Here is a 26,798-nt window from a genome sequence, read left to right on the forward strand (position 1 = left end):
TATGAAATATGAACATTGTAAAAAAATCTTGCACGAAGAACACTGAAATGATCACTGTCACACTGTTTCTTAATTGCTACATGCATCTGTTAAGTAAACTGAAACTGCGTTTAAGTTAATGTTTAACTTACGTTTGAGCCATTAGCATAAATACGAGAAGATTGAGATCCTCTACCACCTTCAACACTATACAGTTTACACAGTGTTCCAGTGGACTGAGCTTTGGAAATCTGCTCAATTGCAGCACAAAGGGAGTTTGTTTTACTACACAAAATAGAAAGAGGACACTTTTCCTCCAATAGAAATGAAATAAAAAATCAGGGTACTGTCAATCAAGATACTGGTTACGTAAAACTTCGGTCTTCTGTTTGTAATTTCTACCAATTCTGATGGCATGTACTCACCAAAGTAATCGCCGAGATCTGGGAATATGGTGACAAAGTCAGACAGGGCATGAAATGAGCAGTCCGATGATCAGACAGGTTGCAAACACGCAACACAGTTTAGCCAGATTATCTTAACCCCTTTATTTTGGTGGAAATTAAAGTGGAAGCAGAAAAGTCAGTCTGTAAATTCTGATGAATGTTCACAACGGACAGTTGTTTTTTCTCTTCTAAAGGTTGGTTAAACTGATGGTTTGTTCTGATTGTCGGACTACTCGTATTTCTGCCATGTCCAACTTATTTTTAGCGACGTTGCTGAGTTCCCAGATCTCAGCAATGAAATTATGGAAAAAACTATGAAAATCAGGCCAAAGTTGTAATAAATCAGAATTATCCTTTAATTTAAAGAGCTAGTGTAAATACTGCTGGAGTAATGGCTGGTCACACTAGCATTATGACAGTGATATCTGGCACAGAGACGATAAAAGGAGGTTAGCCATTCAATGCAGAAAAGTGAGAAAATTGAATCTGCTCAATAAGTGCATAAAATGAAATACTTAAAGTCACAAAAAACAAAAGAAAGGCTTGGCCTCAGGTTCTCATCTCTTTTCCAGAATATCCCTGAAGTCAGTCCTGCAGCTACCCAAACGTGTGGGGGGGCTAGCCCTCCCTAACTTTATGCAGTACTTCTGGGCAGTCAACATTCAAAAACTCCCATACTGGATGGGCAGCAATGCTGACAATCTACCTGCTTGGGTTTTCGTAAATATGCTACACTATGCTCCCAGCTCCCCCTCCCTTCCACATCTGTTAACACCAATCCAGTTGTGACTAACTCTCTCAAAATATGGATCCAATTTAGAAAACACTGGCCTACACAGACCTTCTAATCTTGCTCCAGTACTCAACTTTTCAAACCTTCAAGTGCAGACTCAGCATTCTGAATTTGGTTCAATAATGGCAGAGGAACTATTAAGGATTTGTATGAAGATGGGATTTTCTCATCTTTTGCTGAGCTTTCATCAAAATATCACTTACCTAACTCTCACCTCTTTCTTTTTTTGGAAATTAGAGATTTTGTCAAAACAGTTTCCTCATCCCCCCCCCCCCCCCCAAAAAAGGGCATCTCCATGGGCTTCGCCAATTCAAGCCTTATCCAAAACCAAAAACGCCTGGGAACAGGATTTGGGAACAGACCTATCTAATGAACAGTGGGACCATATTCTAGACCTGGTCCATTCCTCTTCCATATGTGCCCGTCACAGGCTAATTCAATGCAAAATTCTACACAGAATCCACTGTACTAATGCCAGATTGGCCAAAATATATCCTAATGTCAGTGATGCCTGCAATCAGCGCTAACAATCCCCTGCCAATCATTCACATGTTCTGGTCTTGTCCCAAGTTAATAACCTTCTGGTCAAACATATTTGAAATTACAAGACAGGCTTATGATGTGGTCATTGCCCTTCTTTTTCTGCCATCTTTGGCGCTCCACCTGATATCGGCCTTGCTGTTGCTACATGGCTCAACTAGCTTGATAGATAATGTAAACGTATGCAAACTAATTTGTATAAAGTGCCATCCAACCACATCTAAAAGCAAAAGCGTAAGATGACACACCTTTTCTGACAGACACTGTTCGACCATCCAACAAGCACTCCGTTTGAAGCACACTGACACCTTAATAGCTAGCTTCTACTATTGCCTATAAGCTCAATGAAACAGTGTGAAATTCTGGTGAAACAAGGCCCTATAACACCCTACCAAACATCTCCACCATGATCCCATTTGTCTACATAAATAACATAAGATATTTGACAATGATAAATTGATGTATCCTCATGTGGACCCATTCCCATGAAGTTGGAAAGTAGCATGACAACCTGAGCATTTTATGACAAAGTGTCCCATTCCACTGTGACCATCAGTGGAGCGGCAGACACACAGAGCAGAAGAGATGCACACCAGCACATTCCTCCACCCAAACATTCGAACGTGACACGCTGCAGGAGCGCCTCACCACGACGCCACTCTGTGTAGCTGCTTTGACGAGGGCCATGTGTGTTTTTTTGCCTAATGTCCTTTTCTTTCAGGAGGTTATGAATAGATGTATATCTGTAAATGGTCAAAAAAAAAAAAAAAAGAACTGATGGGTCCTGTTCCTGGAGCACAGCGTGTCTCTGAGATCTGGGCCTGCGCTGGCCTCATCAGACATGGAAAGCTTAAAGGAGACTAGCAAGATGCTGTTCTTGTTTAATAGGTGTCACATCAGCTTCAAAACACTAGAAACAGACAGCCAAGAGGGGTTTTTCCATTCCCGAGGCTCCAGATCAATGTAGCCTGTGTACTTTCACTGTTTTATAAAAGCACAGACTGTAAGAGAAACATGTAGAAAAAGTCTTTTGATGTGGTGTGTATGAGTGTATGAGCTGATGTGCCTAGCTGTTTAGTATTTAGTGCATGCCTTCACATATCCAAATAGTTCAAAATACAAACCCTCATAGACTGCATCGCTTTGTTATATTTATTCAAGAGGAAATAATTCTGCATCTCTGAGTGTTTAGAGAGATCTAATGCAGATAAGTGCAGTAGGAATTTCTAATCAATGATGTCATCTAAATTGAAGCCTGCTGTTTCAATTGTATGTTGCTAATATAATAAATAGCTGTACTTTGGACAGAGCTTGAAAAATATCTATTTGTGATGAGTGCAGATACTTGAGGACTAATATGGTGATTGTGTTTTGTCTAATTGGCAAGGCTCAAAGATTCGCAAACTGTAAAATATGTGCTTCTTTCCCTCTGTTCTTTTATGCTGTGTGCTTTAAAAATGTCCCACTATCTCTCCAAAAGACTGCAGATAGTTGTGCAGTGGTGATACCAACCTGGTTGCAGGGTGTGAAGAAAGACCTCATTTCATGAAAGAAACCCATAAAAACAAAGGAGGGCCTGACACGCTGTCACACATGTTTAATGCTATTTGGAAAATAAAAGAGAGGTTCTGACGCGTGTAACATCTTATCTCCTTTGCTCTTTTCCTTTGTGATTTCTGTTGTATTTCCAAGACAAGCAAAGCCAGCGCCAGCGGAATTTGATGCAACTTGGATGGACCCTCTTGAGAAGCAGCACCCAAATAAGCCCTGCGAGCCTTGAGATGGTAGGAGTTTGGCCCCCGGGATGGAAGGGGAGGGCGACAAGGGAGAAAATGAGGGGAGAGAAGAGAAGAAAGGGTGGGAGGAAAAGATGAGACAAGAGCGATCAGATGAAGTGGTGAAATTAAGGGAGAGCTGTTATCTGGCTGTACGGAGTTGTAATGAGATGTGGCGATGATATTTAGGATGTGAGAAAGAAATTCCCCTGTTGTGTTTTATTGATATGAAAGGATAAACGCACTGAAAAGTAACCAGAGTTCGATAATTAGAGTCTGACAACAGATGAGAAATTACAGTCATTTACAAAAGAGGAATGTTTCTGGGATTACTGTCGTTTTGAGAATCAATTCAATAATTTTTATTTTGAATTGAGATTTGAATAAAAACAGATTGAAAGTACTGACTAAAACATTGTGTGTCTTACGTATAATTACCCTCACTTAGTTATTTAGTTGTTACTTGTGTCATGCACATACAAGTGTCCAGCCCACGTGGATTTATAAGCTACTAAAAAGACAAGACCTAACTCCTTAATATAACATTACACTGCAAACAAAGAACTCTGTGTCCCGTCCAGAGCTCCACACATAAATTCTGCCACAAACAGGTACCCTCCCTGAAACAACCTCATTTTTACATCTTCTTTTTTTATCCCACACATTCTTCCTCCTTGCCACTTGACCGCCAGCAGCTGACAGCCAAGTGACATCACTTGACGACATTTATCAGACTTCACGCAGCTCCCTCTGGAGTCACAAAGGCTTTATACAACTTTTTTCAGATATGCAGAAGCACTCCCCAATACCTGTAAACAGACTGGGATGTGACGGTGTAGTCCCTCATTCGTCCAGGAGTGTTCTATCGTAGAAAAGGTTTCAGTCGTAGTCATCTGGACACTGTTTTCAGAATCAAGACGTTTCGGCTCCCATCCGGAAGTCATTCTCAATTGTGAAAAAATTGGACGGGAACTGGAAATTTAAGCTAATCTGAGTTACATAAACCCTGCCCTCAGGAGGGAATCTGCCTGAGTATCTGTTAATAGCTAGTTACACTCAGGATTACAGAGCGCCGTGCATTTGCATTTAAAAGCTACAAACCACACATTTGAAGACAGCGAGGTGAAGCTTCTTAGTAGAGAGAAGAGTTGGTTTGAACGGGGTGTCAAGGAAGCCATTTTTGTGAAGAAAGAGAACCCCTCTTTGAACAGAAATGGTGGTCTGAGATTTAATCTGCCCAAAGTCTATCAGAGTGTATTATCACCTTGGTCACGCCTATCACATGCTAATCAGGCACTTAACAGTGATGAAGTAGATGCAGCCAGAGAACAATAGGCCTGATTACTGATCACTGGGCCATCTTGAAACTATTAGGTCAGTTTCAGGTGTAACTAGCTATTAACAGATACTCAGGCAGATTCCCTCCTGAGGGCGGGGCTTATGGAACTCAGATTAGCTTAAATTTCCAGTTCCCGTCCAATTTTTTCACTATTGAGAATGACTTCCGGATGGGAGCCGAAACGTCTTGATTCTGAAAACAGTGTCCAGATGACTAAGACTGGGATGTGTAAAATGGGTGGAGTTCCCCTTTAAATTTGCCTGTTTGCCATTGCAGCCACGCTGTGTGTGTCGATGCCGATGTGGAGTGTTTTGAATCTTCTGCCCACTCTGGTCAGCTTTTACTACTGCAGTGACACACAAACATCTCTCCCCTGTTATCTGGAAACTGACAGTCCCTATAATATTATATGCTGCTGATATCATGTGAGAAAAATATAGTAAAGTCACTGTTAAGTAGCTGCAACCAAACACGTTACTACGTGATATGTTAAATTGAAACTGAAGACAAATGTGGATACAATTCACAGTAAGCAGGGCTTGAAATTATAAGCTTTTTCTTTCCTTTTTTAAAAATGAGCCAGCATTTGTTGATAGTGTTTCCAAACCACATTAAATAATATATATAGGCTAGCTGTTATTTTGCATACAAACAGAAATGGAGATGAAGGAACAAATGTTTCTTCTTCAATGACTTCATAATATCAGTAGCTCATTTGGCTGGAAGAGGGGCCACCCACGCAGGTAATCATTTTTAAGCAGCTGCACCTTTTCAATCTTGTTGCCACTGGCTTTAAACATATTGTTGTACCACACCACTATAAAACTAGAGGCCACTAAGTTACATTATGTTTGGTTTATTTGGTAGAGCACTGTTTATTCTCTGCAGGCCCTCATTGATTCAGATGCAGACACTTGCTGCTGGGGAGTGTCAAGAATGATCTCAGTTTGAACAGTGCTCCTGCAGAACTCTTCAGTCGAATCTTCTTCCGAGAATCCGTTTTGAATCTTTATGTTGTTTATTACTCACATGTCCTTCAATACTGCGGCTGTTCTGTTAAAGTTCAGATGGTTCAAAAATAAAGGGTTATAAATAAAGGTTATTATTTTATAATCTGATTAAGTTGTAATCAGTGTTACTTACAAATATGAAAGAAAAATAAGTGAATAGACAAATTAATATTGCCTGGAAAGATCATATAACACCGGTCTTATTGGAATAAGTTAAATCTAAGCTTTCCTGTTGGATTTATCCCGTTTGAATCCACTGGGCATATTAAGCCACACTAAGCACTTCTCTTCTGCGTGTGTGTGTGTGTGCATGTGTGTGTGTGCGTGCGTGTGTGTGTGTCATGTGAAGAACCTCTGTGTTTACAGGGCCAGTGAGCAGCGATCCACAGCATAACCATGGATACTGGTGCGGGGTCATATGGGTGCTGCACACTCACCAGCAGGAAACAAACACTGGGGTGTCACGCTGAAACCTCAGCTTTCTAATTGGCTGCTAATTAGCAAACGAGTCTGACCTGCTGCTTCTCATTCTGCTGTAAGAGCCCTGTCAAAGACGGCTGAGACATTTTCATAGCCACAACAATTTGCACAAATGTAGCTGAGTGCAGGGAAATATATGAATACTACAAATAATACAGCAACATAAATAGACAAAAAAAAATAAATCTGTTTAGATTCACAAGCTTTGTATGTAAGGCTGAAGAGTGAAAAATAAAAACCCCTGTTTGGGACGCAGCATTTCAACAACTTCATTGCTCTGCCTCTGCTGTCCCAATGTTAAAAAGCAAAAATTATTTAAAAAAACAGCGTACACATAGTTCTACGTGGAAGAATGTTGTGTATAACATTCTAGTGTTGAGATTCCTCCGAGGCAGGCCAGCGAGAGAGAGAGAGAGAGAGAGAGAGAGAGAGAGAGAGAGAAATTGACTGGTCTTGATGTGTTCACATGAATTCAGAAAGTTAAACACAGAGACAACAAAATCAGTCTACAACACGTTCAAATCAAAGGAGATATTTTTGTCTGGAAGGTGTGAGAGCTGAAGAGAGTGTTTGAAGACACGCTCATCTGTCTTTGCAGCACTCAACACAAACAGACAGGCCGCCTTTTGTCACCTTATTTTTCACAGGAAAGCTCTTTTCTCCAAAGAAAAAGTTTGGATGATCTATCTGTGTTGTATCTGTGGGGCTGTGTGAAGTGCTGAAGTGTGTTCCCTGTCTGGCCTGGCCTGCATCTCAGCAGCACTTCTGAAACACGTTCAGATCGTCATCCAAAGGCAGACAAAGCGTTTGTTGACTTTAGTGTAAACCAGTTTGATTCCTGCATTTCTGAAAGTTCACTTTTTGAATACATTCAGCTCAAATAAAATAGTTTCTGAGCGTCACTCTGTACTAAGAAGTGGACTTATTGTTGTAAACATGCCAACCTATATGATTTGGCAAAAATAAAGATTGTTATTTGTTAGGAAACATAAATTATTAGCATTTAAAGGAAACACCAGCAATCTTAGCTAGCTTCTTGTTTCAGTAACGGATGGGCTACACTGCCTACCTGAGCAGCGTGTGTGCGTCGCCGAACCTCTTGCTTTTCATTTCGGCACTCTTGCTAATAGATTAGAGCAGCCACACATTTCATCTACAGAGTCGGGCTCTCTCGGGTTCTGAGCAAAAATAGACGGTGAAAATGATCTGTTCATAGTCATATCGACATCATATCAGCAAAACTTACACCTTTCACTACAGTTTCGATGTCTGTATTTGAAAAAAAGATCCATTTTTTTATTTTTTTAATCGATATACCTCCTCTCAGATTAAAGGCCCTCTAGCGTTCCTGATGACAGAATCCCTGCATTTGTTAACAAGGCTTTTATTGTATTGTATTTATTAAAGGCAAGCTCAATGTAGAAAGACAGGGCTGGCAGCAGCAGCGCTGTCTGTGTGGACACCACACGCGTGCGAGCCGCAGCGACGCAGCCGCCACGCACAGGTAGAGGTCGGCAGCGTGGCCCAGGCGTAAGGAAGAATCTTTAGCTGTTTATTACAAAGTCATGAAGTTCTGTTAACATGTGTTCTTCAGTTGGGCCAGTTTTTCAATTTACACCATGTTTACTTTATACCAGACTTTTTTACACTGTCTGGTATAAGTCAACCGTTCTTTTATCAATGACTTGATGTAATTACGGTTGAAGGTTGTCAGGCCTTATTTGCCTCACATCATTACACACATAAACAGGATTTCAGAGACAGGGTTGGACAAATCATGATTATAAAAAGCAGAATTGGAATCAAGCCTAAATCGAAACAGTAAATTCAAAAAAGCAGCACAACGTATCGTTTTTAGCTTAATTTAGAGTCAATTAACAGAAGTGAAAATTCTAAGGGTAAAATTATAGCTTACCCCAACTTAGGGTGAGTTAATAAAAGTAAAAATTGGAAACTCAAAATTGTTAAAAGTTTTCCCAACTTTCCCATTTTTACAGTCTATGTGAAAATGATCTACATGATCCAGGTTCAAATGTCTACCATTCCCCTACTGTACTGTAGGTTCAGAGCGGATCAAAAAATGCCAACGATCATAATAATATATTAACATATATTTATGTCCAAAGCTGCCATGTAACAATGTAATCTGTGCTGCTGTAGGTTCTGGGACAGTGGAAGTGAAAAGCAACAGTTCGGTCTTTGATTAATGTTCCGTTACAATGTTTGATTTCTCTGATTCTGCATAACTAAATAAACAGCACTGCTGCACTTCATAAGAGATGTTTTTTTTTTACTGTGAGACTTGATTCAATGCACACGTCAGTCAGTATTTAGCGAGCATACTGTAGCTCTTTGTGTGTTTGGAAATCGGGAGAAAGAAAACTAAAGATGTTGCCTGATCTCAACATCTGTAAATAGCTGAATAATTGCGCCATTCTGGCCTTTCTTTACCGCTCCCATACCTGTCAGTCAACTCTTTTGTTTTCGAAAAGAATTACAAAAACAAACCCTGATAAACAAAATTATCACATTCTTACAAACAGTGAGTTAATGATTATTATTATGATTATTGAGCTTCATTGCTGTTTGCTCTGGAGCAATCATGAGGTTCTTCACACAAGATTAAAAGTCAATATTAATTCCCACTATCAGCTCAAACTTTTGTCATTAAATCTACTTCTGTAGAAAATACGAGCAGACACTTTCTTGGATTGTATTTCTTAGCTCTACCACATCTGCTACAGTTGGCTACATCATTCAGAATTCTTAGTGATATAGTAATACAGTGCTTCCAGATATACAGCTATCCAGCTATTGCTCATGTTACACAGACAACGATCAGCTTAATTTTTTTTTCTCCTTACTTCTACAGAAAGGAAATTACAGCTGCCTTTTTTTGATGAAGCCGTTTCATAAAGTCCAAATTGGCCCAGTCGCTTTAAAAATAAAGACATAAGATGAGTATTGGTGCAATGAAGTGATGTGTTAGGGACCAACACAGGCACAGAGACACAGTGCAGTCTGAATGTCCACATTTCAACAGATCACTTTAACTTAAATACGAACACATTTAACAGGGCAAAAGAATGCATCCTTTGAACTGGGGTCCAAATCAGAAATTGAGCATGAGGCATAAGTGATGAGCACACTGAGAGACTGACTGACAAAGATGAAAAGGGGGGGGACAAGGCAACATACTATACATTATATTAAAGTAGCATTAACTGTGAATAGTTTTAATCCACAATATTACTTTGCTTGGTATAATTGGAAAACAGAATTCACAGTGAATAACACATGAAGTTGAGCTTCCTCAGGAATCCTGATAAGTTGGTTCTGATCAATTGCCACCAGCTAAATCAACGCCTTAGGCTGTAACGTCTGTTGGAGGAATGCCACATCAGAACACAGGCAACAAACAGGATTAAAACTAAGGCAACAGGAAAAAATTTGATATTATTTAATTATATTTATTAGTTTTTTCAGTACTTCCCAGCAGTATTCAACAATAATTCCTAATGATACGATTAATTAAATTAACGCAACCTGGACCCGGATAAGCGACAGAAAATGGATGAAATGAATGAACTAACCAATGAAAAATTATTCATTCATTTAAGTTCATTTACGTTTTTGCTAAACTTTGAATATCTTCCAATACCTAATATCTTTTTAAGGAAACTAAATTTAATGCTTTCCAACACTTGCAGATACCCTGTTTTCGGCCTCGAGTTGTACATTTGATTGATTAGAAATGAAGCTGGCATTGTTAGCTTTCACTGTACCTAAAAAACATGTCAGCTTTCTGATTCTGTATGTAAACGCAGCAGGCGAGGTAAAAACACTGTTTACAATGTCTGAACTCTAACCAAAGCAAGGAGACGGATGAAAGATGAGGAAAATGGAGCTCAAACAGCCCCAGGGTAAGTGATGTGTGTTTAGCACCATTTTACAGCCCATAATACACTGTTGCTGTCCCTCCATTCCTGCGGCTCATCGTGACACTTGTGTTTTGACGGAGTACACCGAAGCCTGCTGCCTGGTTAATCCCAGATTTCCTATGGCACAGCTCTGAGCTTAGCAGAGGGCTTGACTAATAGCTTTCTTTTCAAATGATCGCTTTGCTACACGACTTCAGAAGAAGGCAGCAAGCGTGAAATTCAATTATGGCGCACACGCTCCGCAGCCCCGTCCAGAGCTGTCCACTTTAATCCCTCGTTTGCCTTCAAGGATTCTCAACCTCTTTCGGCTGGACTTCTTCAAGTTCTCTCCTGCCTCCTGGACTTGTGTTGCGTGCTCTGTACATCGTGTATTTTCCTCCTTCAGCCTTGCGGTGGGCTGCTTCAAACTTTAGAAGCTCCCACCCTTTGGGTCTTTCCCATCACCACCCCGCTGCTCTGCTGCATGTTCTACCTTTCCTGACCTTTTGCTAGTACATCCCCCCTTACCCGCGTTACCCTTTCCCTTGTCTCTCCTAGGCCTTCTTCACTTTTATTGTCTCACAGTAAAAGAAACATGAGACTGTCCTCCCGAGAAAAAACGACAGTATCAGTCATTTGCAAATGTCTAAATATGAATTAGACATATGTTTTCCTGACATGGACCTCTAGGGGCCATGTAAATTATGACCCATCTGTCAGGAGCAAAGCTGTTCGTTGTTATATACCCTTGAAACTTAGTAAGGAGGACGTCAGGGTGGATGGATTTGTCAACAAAACATTAGACTTTTACATGGGAGACCGCTTTGTTTCCTGTTTCCTACCTAACAGTCAACCTTTCTTCCCCAAACGTTCCCTTACCTTAATGAAATTGATGTTTTTAACCCAAACCTTAATGAAAAGTGACAAGTGACAGAATATAGGTGTGAAATACAAAACTTAATCAAGAGTAAGCAAGCACTCTTTCCCGATGAAGCTGAAACTGATGCAAAAACACTTTTCTCCGACTGGCAACCACAAATCTAAGTCTGAAAGGTCTTAAATGGTGTTCTATACAAATTATGTAACATTGGCTGATTAAACAAATGCCACATTAACCCGGATACTTTTATGTGGTGTACAGCAGACTACATCAGGACTATGTACTGGCCATTCCTAAACTCTCCAGTCTCCTTCTTACCCCTCTCCCTCTACCATCCCTCTCTCCCCCCTCCCACCCTCTGATCTGCTCTATCTCTGTATTTTGGTCTGAGAAGAAGGTCACTTCAAGTGAAAGCGGGGGTGGCAAACCACATATTCCATCCCGAGGCCCCATTAACCACAATCTCTGACATATTTTGGTCACTACGCATTCCTAACATCCCTTACAGTCAGAGTGACAGTGGGACAAAGGGAATGTTGTGAACTGATATAAGCAGTCAACATGTGCAACTGATTTTCACAAGGAAGACCCCAGTTGACACCTATTAGCCACTGAGTTGCATTTAAGTTGGCAGTCAAAACACATGTAGATGTGTTAATACTGTCAAAACCAAAAACAAAATATGATTAGAAAAGCCTGGGCTACACTTTGTCAAGCCAAAGTGGAGAATAGATCTGGACAGGTTATTTATCCACTGAGACATATGGGGTTGACTAAACCCACTCCCGCATAGAAATGATCCAATCAACTCAGCAAGGGTAACTAGGCAGCACAGTTCTGTCAAGTTTCTCAACGTGTCAAAGCGGTGTGTATGGGGCACCAGTAGGAGTGATACTCTCATTAAAAGGCTGAAAAAGCCCCGTTCAGAATTAGCATTATGTCAGAGTTTATGTTAACGTTCTTGGCTCCGTGGTGCTTTTAGTTGGATTTGGGGAAGTTTACCTGAGACGTTTTCCAGACTCATCAGTTAGTCTTTATCTTGTAAAAGTGAAAATACAAATAACAACGCATAACTCTCACCTTTATTTTGCCTGACATATCTATCACGAGCTGGTGAAGTTACGCAGTAAAATGATATGAAACCAAACAGCTGGAAACAAAAAGTCAGCCAGGGAGACGCAGTTTTCAACTAACTCTGGGAGTTTACGCTTGCTAGCTACAGCTGATAAAATCTACTAGCAACAGTAGTCAGTTCAGATGGCAAAACTGATGGTTGTCCTTCGTCCTACTTCTGTCTCAAATCAAAGACCCATTGTTTCAAAACCTGCTGTGAATTTCGAGTGGCAAATCTAACACAGTTCTGATTGTAAACTGCATATGTGCCAAGTGCGAATGGAAAGCTTACAGTATAGCAACAGTAACTAAAGAGGCAGGCCTTAGCAAACCGTCAGTTGTAACACTGAAATTCCAAATCTAAATCACATCTTATTGCCCTCACTTTGTCTCCCCTTCCTCTCAGCCTCTCAGCCTCTCATGTCTCATTTCTAGAGTAAAAATACGACTCAAGGTCAACCCCTGTAACAAAGACAAGACATGCTGTGGTCTCTAAGCCTGGGGTCTGCGGGGGCAAGGTTTGAGGTGGGCCAACACCAGACGGACTGAGCAGCCAGGACCGCCAGGAAATGCAGGGGAGGTTTCCTGCCCCGGATCCTGGGCTGGGAACACAGTATCCCATATGCCTCTCCCATCCCCAGACCCCCTAGAGGACGAGAGACAGAGGGGGGAATCACACTGTGTTCCTATACTCAAAATACCTCCACTTAGCCTGCTGGCTCCACTCCTGAACCTCTCTGCTGCTGGATTTCATGTCTTCTTCTTCTCTGTCCGAATCTGACCCTCTGGCTCTTGTTCGTTGCCTTGGACTTTCACTCTCACTTCACTTCTTATTTCTGCCTTTTCCTCACTCCCTCCCTTTGCTGTGACACTTTTTCCACTTCTTTTCCTGTCTTCTGTGTGTGGGGGTGTGTGCGTGTGAGTCTCGGAGGGGTCGACTGGAGGCAGCAGTTGTGGTCTGGCCTGTGGTCAGGCACTGATTTACTGATTTGCAAAGCATAATGACATAATACTATGATTTGTGGTACAAATTGTTGAATGGCAATAATGTTCCCAAGAGTGATTTTAATTTTGATATATGTCACAATCTGAGGTTCTGGTGCCTTTAGACTGCAACATTCAGCTGAAGCCAAGAGCTAAAACAGCAATAGAGACAGAAAACTCTTGACACATCATTCCAGTCAAGAGCCTATTCTATTATTCTTCTAATATAATTACATGAGAGACAACATCATAGATCTTAGGCTTCACTGAGTCAGTTCACACAAATCTGAGAAGGAGGAAAAAGTATTGAGACACTCTATGGTTGATAAGGGACATTACTATTCCCTTATCAGATCTGCTGCTAACACAGCCTGATGAATGTATGGGAAATCCCATGCTTTCTGCCTCAACAGACAGTGACTGTGTCATGAGGGCCGAGAGGCTGGGGACCCACAAATCACTTCTGTGAGTATCAGCCCTCTAAATTCAATATGATGTCCAGTGGCTCCACGTGAACTTTCACACTGTCTGTTTACTTGGCTCTAGAAGTCTCTGGCTCATCCAATTATTAGTTTAGGATTATGTGACGGCCAGTAATTATTTAAAAAAAGCTAAACAAAATGCTTCTGGGCCTATGCCAAAATGAGGGGCTCCCAGGGGCTGCTGGTGTGAGGACAGTGAATGGAAATAGCCATCCGGCCGCGGGGAAAGCCCCTGTAAATTCTGGGACAGTGACCGCAGGCCTGCCTGATGGACACACAGCTGTAGTAGCGGCGGTTGTTGTAGGAGTGACGTTAAGTGATAGGCCTTTTGGCAGCACTATGCAACATATTTTGTTTGGTTCTGTTTGTGGCCCAGAAGATGGGAAACAAGCTGGGCCCATGTTCTCGAGAGGTCCTGGGGGAGCAGAGGACCAGAGGGAGGCGATTCTGCCAAAATGCCAGGTTGGCTTGGCATGAATGCGGCGATGACACACACCCTACGCCATGCTAGTTCTGCGCAAGGGGACTGACTTTGTCAACAGAGGTCAATGAAAGGCCACATTTTGACATCAGAGTCATAGCTCACATAGCTACATAAGGTCATAGTGGCACATACTGGCCAACAGCACAAATAAACAACAGCAAACACAAAGTGACACTATCAGTTTCTATTGAACTAAAGGAAAATTTTAAGCACATTTTTGAAATATCACACAAACAAAATAAACATTGCTTGTATTTCTAATCTTGACTAAACAGGCCAGTCTGGCGTAATGCTCTACTGCACACTTAATTATGGATGTTAGACAAATTCTGGACATCATCATCGAAAACAATTCACCATTGCCGGAGTATTAACTGCAGCACAAAAGAGCAATGATTTGCAGACATGTATTAGACCGGAGTTGAGGGTACAAATATGTTTTTTGAATATACCGTGTGAACTTATTGTCCAGTTAGCGACCAAGCTACGCTGATCAGCTAACGCTGTGCTAAATGAACATCAGCAAGCTCATTAGCTTGGAGTGCTTTATTTTCATCCAATACAATAACTTTTTATTTAACAAAATGATGTACAATGGTAAACAAAATACCAGCAGGAGTAACACTAGTGAGAAAATACAGAGAATCTCTTGGCCGGCTAGCAAGTTAGCGGTTAACCAAGCTTCAAGAACCAAATATTTTGCAAAGACGCGCAGATTAATTTTGCTGTATCACTTCTGGTGTGACCAGGCCTTTAAGGGGTTACACTGTACCTGCGTGCGACTGTGTGCGCAGGCACGGGTACAGGACCGAAAATCATTTAAAAACACACTGTATTTGCTGTATTTATCAAGATTTGTTGCAACCTTTCCAACAATACCCAGGATTCATTGTGAACACAGACCAAACCCACACATCCATGCCATGTCGTCACCCAGCTGCATGCTTCTCTATAATATAATGTGATCGAAAGAACAGGACAAAAACTGACAGAATGCAAAGCACCGTGTAACAAGTTCATAACAGCCTTTAGTTGTGCTGTGCTAAGCACCTAGGGTCAGATGTATAAACCAGCGTACCAGTATGAAAAAAATGCAAATGCCATTTCCCACACAAATACTTGTAGCGTGAATAAAAAATGAGGTGAGAGAAAATCTAATATTATTTCTTTTAGATTGTTTAGTTTAGTTTAGGATTGTTTGCAGTCTGACCATATATATATATCTAATGATATGACATGCATTTACAAACATTATTTTGTGCTCAGTTTTAATATTGTTTCGAGTCTGCTTTTGGTGTTCTACACATCATTTAATTTACCTGTCTTTATGTTCTTTTCCTTTTATCCTTTATTGTGAAACTGTAAATTCGGTTTTCATGACTGATATAACCTAAATCATCATTGATTACCTTTCTGTTGTTGATGATTCTGAGATCTCACTGCTAGAATTGGAATTACAGGTGCGTGTGTGATGAAATAATGAACATGTGGGTGCTATAAATAGCCCCAACTGTTTGTAATGTTAAGAAGGAGAGCTCTGATGTTGTTGGACAGTTTTACCAATGGAACACATAAGGGTGAAGTTGCTCTTCTTCTTTGCTGTTCTGAATGGTCTACAGACTGGTTTAGCAGATAGAGGTATTTATGTACAAACAGTATATCTATGTTCATTTATGGCTTAGTGTGGGAGTAGATGACAGGTTTGTGCAGTGCATATGCATATTTCTGCCTTTGTGTGTACACAATTTTTAGTTTTATGCATCTGGTACCTGGTGTCACATAATTGATTAAAGAACTGATCTGCATGACTGCATAGATAAACAGTGCCACCCATGGCCAAGAAAAAAAAAAATGCTATTGGGCCCCAGTTTACCCCCCACAGGGCACAGACAACGCAGCTTCATCAGCCCAGAGATCCTTAAACCAACCAGTGCTCCTATGCTGGAACACTACCTAGCCCCAGGTTTTCTGTGTATCATTTGTGCTAATTTTATTAAACACAACTTCATTCAGGGACCACATGAGCACAATGCAAACTAAAATAGTGAAGGAATTAAAGCAGATTTAGAAACAGCTGGTATTGTAGCCTTGGTACCACCGTCAATAACTCTGAATGATAAGGGATCTCTGGAAGGCAGTGGAAAAGCAACTAAGACACAGCAATTCTTTCTACAACAGGCAACCCTCTGTGGGTAACTTGTGTGTATCAAACACGGTGAAATTTAGTTCAGTCATTTAATATAAACAAACAGGCTTGATTTAATGCCTAATTGCATTCACTATTTCTGTGTAGCATGGGGCAGCACTGTATACAAACTGAACATGCAGGCCAAGTACACCTGTTCCTATGGCAACAGCATCTAGAATAGGTAATTTTTCATAATATGAGACCATGTTATCTGATAATTCCCACAGTACCGCATGTACAGAACCACAGGCTGCAGACAACATATGTAGAATATAACCAAGTGCAATAAACATGAGCAAAATGATGGAAAGCATGTTCGTGACCCTAAAATATAGAGGATCTAATGAAAAATGAAATGTCTCCATCATCCTGAGAAAGTTACAAATATCAGCACGATCAGTTCTTCGATGCTCTGTGAATTTGAGTAAAAGGAGGGAGCGACCAATATATTTTGAGCAGCCTTGTTAAAAAAAAAAAAAAGCGCTGGTCATGCCATGTGGAGCTGGTAGTACCATAAACAAACATCGTGCCCGTCACTGAGCTATGAATCATAAGTAGGGGGAAGTTTGCAGACAGAAGCCCTTGTGAATGTGAATGTGATGGTGTGGATATAGCTCCGGTCATGTCAGACTGTGTGGGAAAAACAAAGAGGGGCAGGCCGAGTCACATGGGTCGTCCTGCTCCCAAAGACAGGACTCGCTTTCCTTTTAATCTCTCACTCATTCCTTCTCTCACTGGCAGGCCCATCCTTACTTCTGTCTATCTGTCTCTCACACTCTATTTATGCTGTATTGCCTTTATGCTAGTGCCTTGCAGTGGTGGAATGTAATTAAGTACATTAACTCAAGTACTGTATTTAAGTACAAATTTGAGGTACTTTACTTAAGTGTTTTGTTTTCATGCCACTTTCTACTAGATAAATGTTGTACTTTCTACTCCACTGCAATTATTTGACAGATTTAGTTAATAGTTAGTTTACAAATTACAACCCAACAGTATATACAAGTAGAACTGAAGCGATTAGTCGATTGATCGATAAGTCGACTGACAGAAAATTAATTGCAGACTATTTTGATAATCGTCCTTTTTCATGCAAAAATGCCAAACAAAACATTTCATGGTTCCAGCTTCCCAAATGTAAGGATTTGCTGCTTTTCCTTAAGTATCTTAATAATTGAAATTTATTTTTTAGAATTTTGAGGTTTGGACTATTGGTTGAAAAAAAAAAAGGACTGTGAAGTTGTCACTTTGGGCTCTGGATAATTGTGACAGCATTTATCAATATTTTCAGATATTTTACAAACCAAAGAATGAACCTATTAATTGAGGAAATACTCATAATAGAAACAATGAATAGTTGCAGTCCTATACAAAATGTGTGTGAAATTAGTTCGACCTCAACCAACTACAGCAGTAAAATGCTGCTTACACATTAATGCATGAGTAATAGTATTCCAATTATATAATATAGAATAATATATAAGTCACAGCAGCCATTTTTCTGAGTACCTTTACTGTTAATACTTTAAGTAACATTTTTAATGCAAGACTTTTTCTTGTAATGGAGTATTATTACAGTGTGGTATTAGTACTTTTACTTAACTAAAGGGTCTGAATACTTCCTGCACCACTGGTGCCTTTTTTGCCTTTTAATAATGTCTTAAGACATCATTCTTATGTATTTCCTTTATTATGCACAATACACTTTTATTATTAGCTTGTTGGTGTCAACCTTATTGTGCATTAGGTTGTAGTCAGTACGTGTATAGATGTGGCTGAAGATTGTGTGCCTTGTGTGTGTGAGCTGTGTCTGTTCAACATGCACCTGAAATGATTATGTAACAGTCTGCTGTATGTAGGAGTATGATGGAATGTGTGCTTGCGAGTACAGTACATGTGCGGGGTACGTACTGTATGCATACAAGTTAATATATGTGGGCCTATGTTTGTATGAGTGTGTATGCATGTGTTTAAAACAGTTTGTATATATGTACCCCATGCAACTCCGTGTGTATTTCAATTTTAATCTCTATCTTTTACGTATGTTATCTTTTATTTTTATGACTAAAATTAAGTGAATTGACTGATTGATTGTGCATATGCATCCCATTCAGAATGAGAGGTTTAGAATAAGCAACAGTAGTTATAGTTAGACAGTTATATATACAGGACATACTAGAACATGCCTGGCCGTATTTCTCTATTTTAAAGCTGTCAGTCATTTGAGAGGGCAAAGTGACCTCTGTTCTTTTCAGTAATAATGAAAAAACAACAACTCATAAATACACATATGCAGGTGTATTTACATTTGCTGGGTCAGTGCACAGATTGTACACATCTTTGTGCAGTTGATTACCAATTGATGGGTTGGGACCTCCAGGTGGTCTCAAGATAAATCCAGAAGGTTACAAGATGTTAAGATGTAAAGAAAAAAATATATATTTCTGTTGCAAAAATGTATCTTTTGTCAAATATTTGCTTGCTTTTTCTGGTGAAATACTGCAGACTTTCATCTCTTCAAGCCTGTCTTCAAGTGTCACAAGTGAAGATGGTTGGGGACCACTGCTTTTTTGCATGCAGGTATGTACACCCATTCACTGATCATTATTTATTTGACAGTTTACTTTATTTGCTGTTAATTTTAGGAAAACAAAATTATTGTTCATAACTACTCGCAGTTTTTAGTTCTACCAGACTAGGTTAACAATTTAAGCATTTAAGATGTATATTGTATAATTTACAAATCACAGTACAGAACTATTACCTTAATAAAAAGTGTATTTGTTGTTGCTAAAGGCTTTATTAATGATTGAAAAAAACCCATTTACTAATACTTTACAGATCCATTAATAACTTTTGGGTTGCCAGGTTTTGAAAAAAATCCCTTTGGCTGGTGTTTATTTCTATTTGGTAACATTGCATTTATAACTGCAAGTAATCCATTAATAAATGTCCATGGGTTCCATAATTTTTAATAATTCATCCAGTCTGCAGTTATTAATTTGTTATTAGAAAATGGATTTTGGTCCAGGTCCTCCAGCACTTTTCATGGAAGCGGCCTTACTGATGAATTGAACAGAAGACAAAGCAAGTGTTTTTCTTATTACTTATAACTGCTCTATAAAGCATTAGTAAATCATTTATTGACCATTAATCAGTCATTGGCTCCAACTTACATACCCTTTATAAAGGGTGCCTTATTAGAAAGTGGAACTGCAAATCACATTATACAGCTGATGTAAAATGACAATGTTCTGCGGCTGTAACAAGTCCCCTGACATACATTAAAGCTATATGCGAATAATGCATCCATAGAGAAAACCATAGGACCCCCCACCCTCTACTCTACTCGCTTAAACAGAAACCAAAAAAACAAAAGCATATATGAAACTGTTGGGTAAAAACAAAGCTATTTTAAATATCCTTCTGGTCACATTGCACCTGTTAACCAACCACTGGCACTGTTTTCTGAAGCTGAAAGGAAAAGTTCTTGAAATAGCTTTCCCATGAGTCTCTAGTCTAAAATAAAATAAAGGGGCTGGCAGGAGCCGCCCACCGCGCTGTTGGGACCCTGTCATGGGAACCATGCTCAACTGTCTGTGGAGATTTGAGCAGAATAAATGAAACAGCCAGAGTATCTCTATTTACATTGCTAATGCAAATGCTCATTTATCTTTAGCAAATATTAAATACACAAGAGAACGGAGGCTACTTCTATGTGTGTATGCTTGTCTGCGTGTTTGCATGTGTGCCAGCGCTTGCACGCAGGTTCGACATGTGCTCGTGCTTGTGAAGGTGCCTTGTTGACTTGTCTCAGACGCGATGAGAAGAGGAATAAGCAGATCACATTAAAAGTGTGGGGAGTGAAGAGCCAATAAGACCTGTAAACAAAAAAGGGCATGCGAGCCATTATCGCCAAAGTAAACACATGCACACGCAGCACGCTTCAACAAAAACATTTCCATTAAACACCACACAAAAGACCATTTATTAAAAGAAAACAATAATGCTTCACAACTTACAAAGCTGAAGCATCTCTGAAAACCCAAACAGGCTATATCCACCAAAGAAAAGTGAGGATTCCACTGAAATGAATCAGGTTTTTGAGGGGCGCTGAAGCAGAATCGGCTTAAGTGAAGCACACCAACCAGTGCCGTTCACCTTTCTCTGCTTCATTCTCAGACTGCACTCTATTTTAGGGACCTCTGATGACTCCGTCTTGGCCACATCTCCCTTTTTCCACTGCAGAAAAAAGTTATTCATAATCCTCCCAATAACTCAACACTGTTTGTCCAGTGTGATAAAGCAAAGGGAGCGCTCACAATCTAAATTTGCATTCTTCAGAAGTGAATGGCTTTGTCAGCTGGAGTAATACAGTTTGCAGCGTCTGCCTCCTCCCGCTGCAGGGAGGCTGTTTACATGGGGACAGCTCAGAGATCCAGAGAGGAGACAACGCTCCTGGCTTCTCCCCACAAGAAAGGCCTCCGTGGGTGGGCAGCGTTTCACCCGCTGATGCTCCAAGATCATCCCCGAGACGCACAAGAAGACAGATTTTGTGCCAAATAGTCCATTTTATGACACAGCCCTCCTCTCGGCTGCATTATCTGGACTTTAGTGTCTGTCACTTTTCAGGGGAAAGTTGAAAAATGAACAGAGATTATCCTCAAAATAGCAACAAAATAGAAACGGTCGCCGACGGAGGGAATCCCCTTTAATCTCGTCAGCAGTTTTGTTTAGGGTGCAGGTCAAGACCAAGAGACCAGAGGATAGAGGTGGGGCAACTGATCTGAGGGGTCACGGGACGGGACCTCAGATCTTGTACTGCTCACTGCTATCTTGGCTTAAAGTAATCAAAAACACAAGCTGGAGTGATTCCCAGAGTGTATTCCCAGATAATACAAGTGAGAAAGCTTTGGCAGGCAGATAACATGGAGAAACGGTCACAGTTTGGCCTTTTAGTGTGATGCACAACTTGTTTTTTGTTGTGTTCTTAGGGCCAACAAACGGTTTATTTGAAGTCCAGAGTGTTACGATGTTCTAATATTGGGCCAAGTGGAAGCAATTTTCACTAAAACTTGGGTGGCCATAGATACCTGCACCTGAGAGGCCTAAAAATGCAGTTGTTAGTCCTTTAAAAAAAAAGTTGATGCCTCTATTCAGCTATTTCTTCCTGTTCAACTGGCCCAAAGTATGGAGCCCCAAACAAAAGTCAAAGCAGTAAAAGATTGTCAGATGAAATATAACTGAAAACATTAATACAGTTAGCTTAATAATCAAACTGGAGTGTAAAAGAATTATAAAGCATTATACTAACCTCCAATCAGTTGATAAAATAAATCAAAACTAGCTAAACACACTGAGCACCAGCCTTTCAGCTACATACCTAGCTGCAGCTAATGTTTACCAGAAAACTACACCAGTGCAGATTATTGATTGACTGATTACTCTGCTCTGCTGTAGTGTCACTGTATCTACTCTTGCAACAGTAGCTAACGCAAACAGTTAGCTAGCTAACTCTAATTACCGTAGAAGTTTTTAGTTTATTTGACATTATGAGAAAGGAGACATTAAACCACACACATCTACAAAGTGTCATGGATGACATAATAAAGTCCGCGGTTGTCATTGTGGTTCTTGATGAAGAGAAGAAAAATGCACGCAGAAAATGTCTTCCTAAAGTTTCTTCCTAACCATTTATGCACACTAAACTGCTAATATCATTGTCTTGCTTGTTAGCTTACAGAAACTTGTGTCTATGAACCTTTAATTAGCGTTAGCAGCTAACTCTCTCTGTTTGTGATTGCTTACAGAGTTTTTATTTCATTTAATACTACATTTTAATTATTTAACTAACTATGTATTCAGTTATATTTTTGACTTGGCTGATAATACTTTACTGCCTTTTGTCGGTTCTGAGGCTCCATAGCTATGAACACCACGGACAGAGAAAATTATGGCAACACAAAGTCATGTTTAGCTCAAGTTACGCTGTGTGGAATAGAGAGACTCTCTAAACTAAACATGGAGAAGATGGTTCAGTTTTTATGCACGATATATCTGGAACAAACTCCCAGAAAACTGCAGGTCTGCTGCAACTCTCAGTTCTTTCAAATCAAAGCTGAAGACTTTTATGTTTGCCGCTGCTTTTTATTAAATCAAATTTGAGGCTTTTGATTAATATCTTACACTCGCACTCTAACTTTTACTCTCCTGTTTTATCTTATTTTTATTTTCTATTTAACTCTTTTTAATTGTATTTAAATGTATTTTTATATTGCCTTATGTTGCTTTTACATTTTGTCTTGATGCCTTTTATATTTTATGTAAAGCACTTTGAATTGCCTTGTTGTTGAAATGTGCTATACAATCAAACTCTCTCTGCCACCAAACTCCGGGATAAAAAACAACATTAACACTGTGATTGCATGCTGAGTGGAATCCAGAGCTGTTTGAGGATCACCTGCCAGTACAGCATCTTATCGCCTCGCTCTGACTAAGCTGAACTTCTGCATGACTTTTCCTTTCAACAGGGAATTTACAGGCATCAAACCGAAACACTATGTTCTACACTCAGCCTCCAGTCTCTGTTTTCTCCCACAGCCTAGAGGCGGTACAAGAAGCGGGGCTTGATCCTACCATCTGAACTTCATTACTTTGCTCGCTCATGACTAGGTATGTCTTGTATCTTTACATAATTCATGGGTCACAAAGTCAGGTTTGAACCTGTGTTCACCCAAGACTCTTGACTGGTACTGAGGGTTGTTCTGTTATACTTATCATATACAATGTAAAAAAACAACAACTTTCATCTGACTCATCATACATACATTTTCCCTGAACAAGAATGTTCCAGAGCTATATTTTGGGTTCTGTATTAGTCCCAACTGGTAAATATAGAGAAACAACTTGCGTTTTATGTCTCCATCTTATTTATAAGCTTGTATATTTTACTCCTCCAATCCAAAATGTTACAGCTCAACAAAACACAAAAACTAGCTTCTAGCTAGCCATGAATTCCTTTTGAGTATTAATAAATGCGATATTACAAAAGAATGTTTCTAATGTATGGACATAATTTAATCTGTAAGTGAAAGAAGCAGTTGAAGTTTCCATATATGGAGCTATATAGACACATTTTAACCAGAAAAGACATTGGTAAAGATTCCTAAATCATTTCTCTGATCTCTTGGACCCATTCCTCTATTATTCCCTCCGACCACAATAACATAAAATGCTGTGCACATGGGCATCGCGGACAGCAAAGTCCTCCCCTCCATCATAGGTCAAGCAATTCACCCCGAGCAAAGGAATTAAAGGAAGCAGAGATATCATCAGATGATAATCCCCTCTAAGATTCGGAGATGATGTGATCTCATGACATGCACTGGCCATTTTTCTAAATTTGCTATTCGAAAGAATCTAGCTGCATGGCTTGACATATATAGCTTTGGAAAGAGCATTGTGACCTCTGTTTGACCTCTGTGTTCACCTTTGACCCAGAGGAAGTTGTTAAAGAAGAGTAATCTGCTGTCAGTAAAAGGCATTAACTGTTCTGAGGTCATGAAACAACGCTGGTATGAGACCCAAAGTGCCTCTAAACCGACAGCATCAAGGTGCCACGAGATGAGGTAAGATTGGGTGGTCATGTAGGGTGTGTATGTGTTTCTCATGCATACTGCTTATCTGTGAGGCATCTTTCCTGGAAAATGAAATTGAAAAAGCGCTAACATAAAATACATGTACAGAAACCAGAGGGATGTTTGAGTGACACTAGTTTGATGTTGCAGGTCTCCTGACACACAAGGCCGTTTGGAAATAAGCCCTACGTTGCAGAGGCTAGACAGTAAAAAGGCCCCATGAGCTTCCCTGTGACAGGCTGTAAAAAATGTCACAACCGCAAACTCTTTCTCATGCAGACAAAAGGCACACCATAGAGCAGGTAACACATACAGTTGGCCTGCAAAATTGCTACTGAGAGTCAAACTAAAACAGCTCCTGGAGATTGATACATATGATGTTATTTTGGGAGGGAACTTTTATGGGAGGGAACGATGTACATAGTCACTTTTCATGAGGGCCAGTAATGTTTAAATCCCTGCAGACAAGCTATAAAATCATCATTCTGAGACTTTATGTGAGTGTCAGGACTTTTTTTCTATATTACTCTTACTGTATTTGGGACCGAATGTAAAAAACGAAAATCTCTGGTACCTACAGTGTAGTGGTCACTATGGGAAAGCAAGATAATGTCTGGGTAATCAAGTTGTTTCCAATGAGAGTTAGGATCTTAATGGGAGGTTTAAGTATTAAAATGAGAGCATTACAGAACTGTGAGCTCAAGATGGAGCGATTGAAAGCTGAGAGGTAGTTCTATCAGTCTACCTGTCAGGAAAAACTCCTGAAATACCTGAAATAAACACCAAGAAATACCAAAGTGTCTTTCTAAGTTTAATTCTTTGCAAAGAAGGTCAGACAATCATACAGAGCACTGTAGGTCTGCAGTGAGTGAGACAGAGAAGTACCGTTTGCTCAGACTATTTAAAGGAAATGTGTATGCGTTCAGTATGAGGGGGGGACAGAAAAACATCTTAAAATATCTTACACTCATCATTACAGCTAGTCTCGCAGGGTCAAACTACATCTGGCCAGCTCAGTTTCACAGTGACATTTAAGTCTGGAAAACATCTGCTTGACAATCGATTCAGCTCCATCTGATACATATTGGATGGCCCAGTTAACATTAAGTTGATGACATGATCCTCCAAAAACCTATTAAAACTAGGTGTTACACACATAAAATCAGTAACGATTCTTCCACTCATGGTGGATTTATTCTAGAAACTAATTTTGGTGGTAAACAAAAAATTTTACAATGTTTCCACAATAATTTTAAAACTTTATGTTGATGTCTGAACAAAGAGAACTATCAATCATCTACTATACAGCCAACTTGAAATCACATCTGTCTCAAACTAATCCTTGCCCCTGGCAGACCATAATGAGCAAAGCAAAAGTTGTTGGATGGCTTTGCCAGGATACTTCACAACATCACTTGCTAATAAATTTCATTTTAATCAGTGGGGTGATGGGTGGTGTTAGTAACTGGCCCAGGATTATGCCTGTCTGATTTAATGCTAATTCATTCAAAGTAGACATGCTCAAAGTTATTATGTCTTTCTTCACCCAGCCCCATTTGTGAACTCAGCACTCCCCTGTTTAAATCCAAGATTTCCATAGATACAAAAATGATTTCCCCTGAAGTTTGTGCAGGGAATGCTATGTGATGTTGATGTCATAAATGAGGCTAGTCTTCACCTAGAATCTTGTATGAAAATGATTGTATAGTTGTCTTAAATCAAAGAATTAGCTGACGTTTAGACCGAAAATAGTAGTGTTTAAAAAAAAATAAAAAATTCAAGGGGCTGCGTTGGTGTGGGGTGAGATAAGAGCCAGGAAGTCCAGTTTGAGTGCTACATACATTCATTTTAAAGATTATAAGATGCCAAAACACCACACAGTAACAGTATAAGACTAATTTTACAACTCTGTAAAGCTATTTTGGTGAAAATCATTTTATCCTCCGTCTTACCAGTTGAGAGGTATGCAGTAGAAAAATGGCTTTTATGTTATTACAAAGTAATCTACCATGAAAGAGTGTACATATGTAATTGGCCAGCGCAGTGCGCTGCAGGATGACGACGTGTGCCCGCCATTCCGACGCAGCTCTCTCACTGAAATACAGGAGGAGGCTGCATTTTTTCTTTAATGCATTACTGTTGGAGGTCTGAACGAAGCCATACAAGTTACTGGATCTGTTGACCCTGAGTTAAGTATGATGACTTTTGGCTCCAAAGTCTTTTCAGTAATTCTCATCTAAGACAAACGGCTATTGAACAAATGTGAGACTGACAGAAATCCTACCTGTTGGTTGTCACTTGGCATTCCTGTTTCAAGCTACAGCCTGGTGTCCTCCACCTGTTAGAGAGAGATACAATGATAATGCTAAACATGATAAACATACACTCACTCTACAGGTACACCTGTACAGTCTAATGCAATCCAACACAACTGTTATGCCATAAAGTCTACTTTTATGATGGCAATAAGGTTTGTCACTGAGGTATTAATTCAATTGTGTTTTTTAGCAGTGAGGTCGTAGTTAGTATTGGTGTTATACTGGACTGCCTCCCCTCGTGTGTGTAAACAGGGAGGACAAAAAGGTCGAAACACCTCCCAAAACAATGCAGTTCAGCACAACACCTCCTTTCACTATGCCCTCAGTAATAAACGTACTTAAATTTACACATTTCCGACAATGTCAACAAAAACTGAACATTAGAAACTTTGTACAGGTAGAATTTGTGGCAGAGCTGTTGTATGGAATT

The 26,798-nt window shown here is 39.9% G+C and overlaps 1 protein-coding gene across 9 annotated transcripts in view; it reads right to left on the bottom strand.

The window, feature by feature from the left end:
* Positions 1 to 26,798, bottom strand: part of myocd (myocardin) — a 126,453-nt gene that overhangs the window by 82,731 nt on the left and 16,924 nt on the right. For all 9 annotated transcript variants that reach the window (XM_044177528.1, XM_044177530.1, XM_044177527.1 and 6 more), the window contains one exon: positions 26,335 to 26,388. The gene's annotated coding sequence lies outside the window, so the exon portion shown is untranslated. The remainder of the gene's footprint in view (positions 1 to 26,334; positions 26,389 to 26,798) is intronic.

This window comes from Siniperca chuatsi, linkage group LG20 (genome assembly GCF_020085105.1).
Source record: "Siniperca chuatsi isolate FFG_IHB_CAS linkage group LG20, ASM2008510v1, whole genome shotgun sequence".
NCBI lineage: Eukaryota > Metazoa > Chordata > Actinopteri > Centrarchiformes > Sinipercidae > Siniperca > Siniperca chuatsi.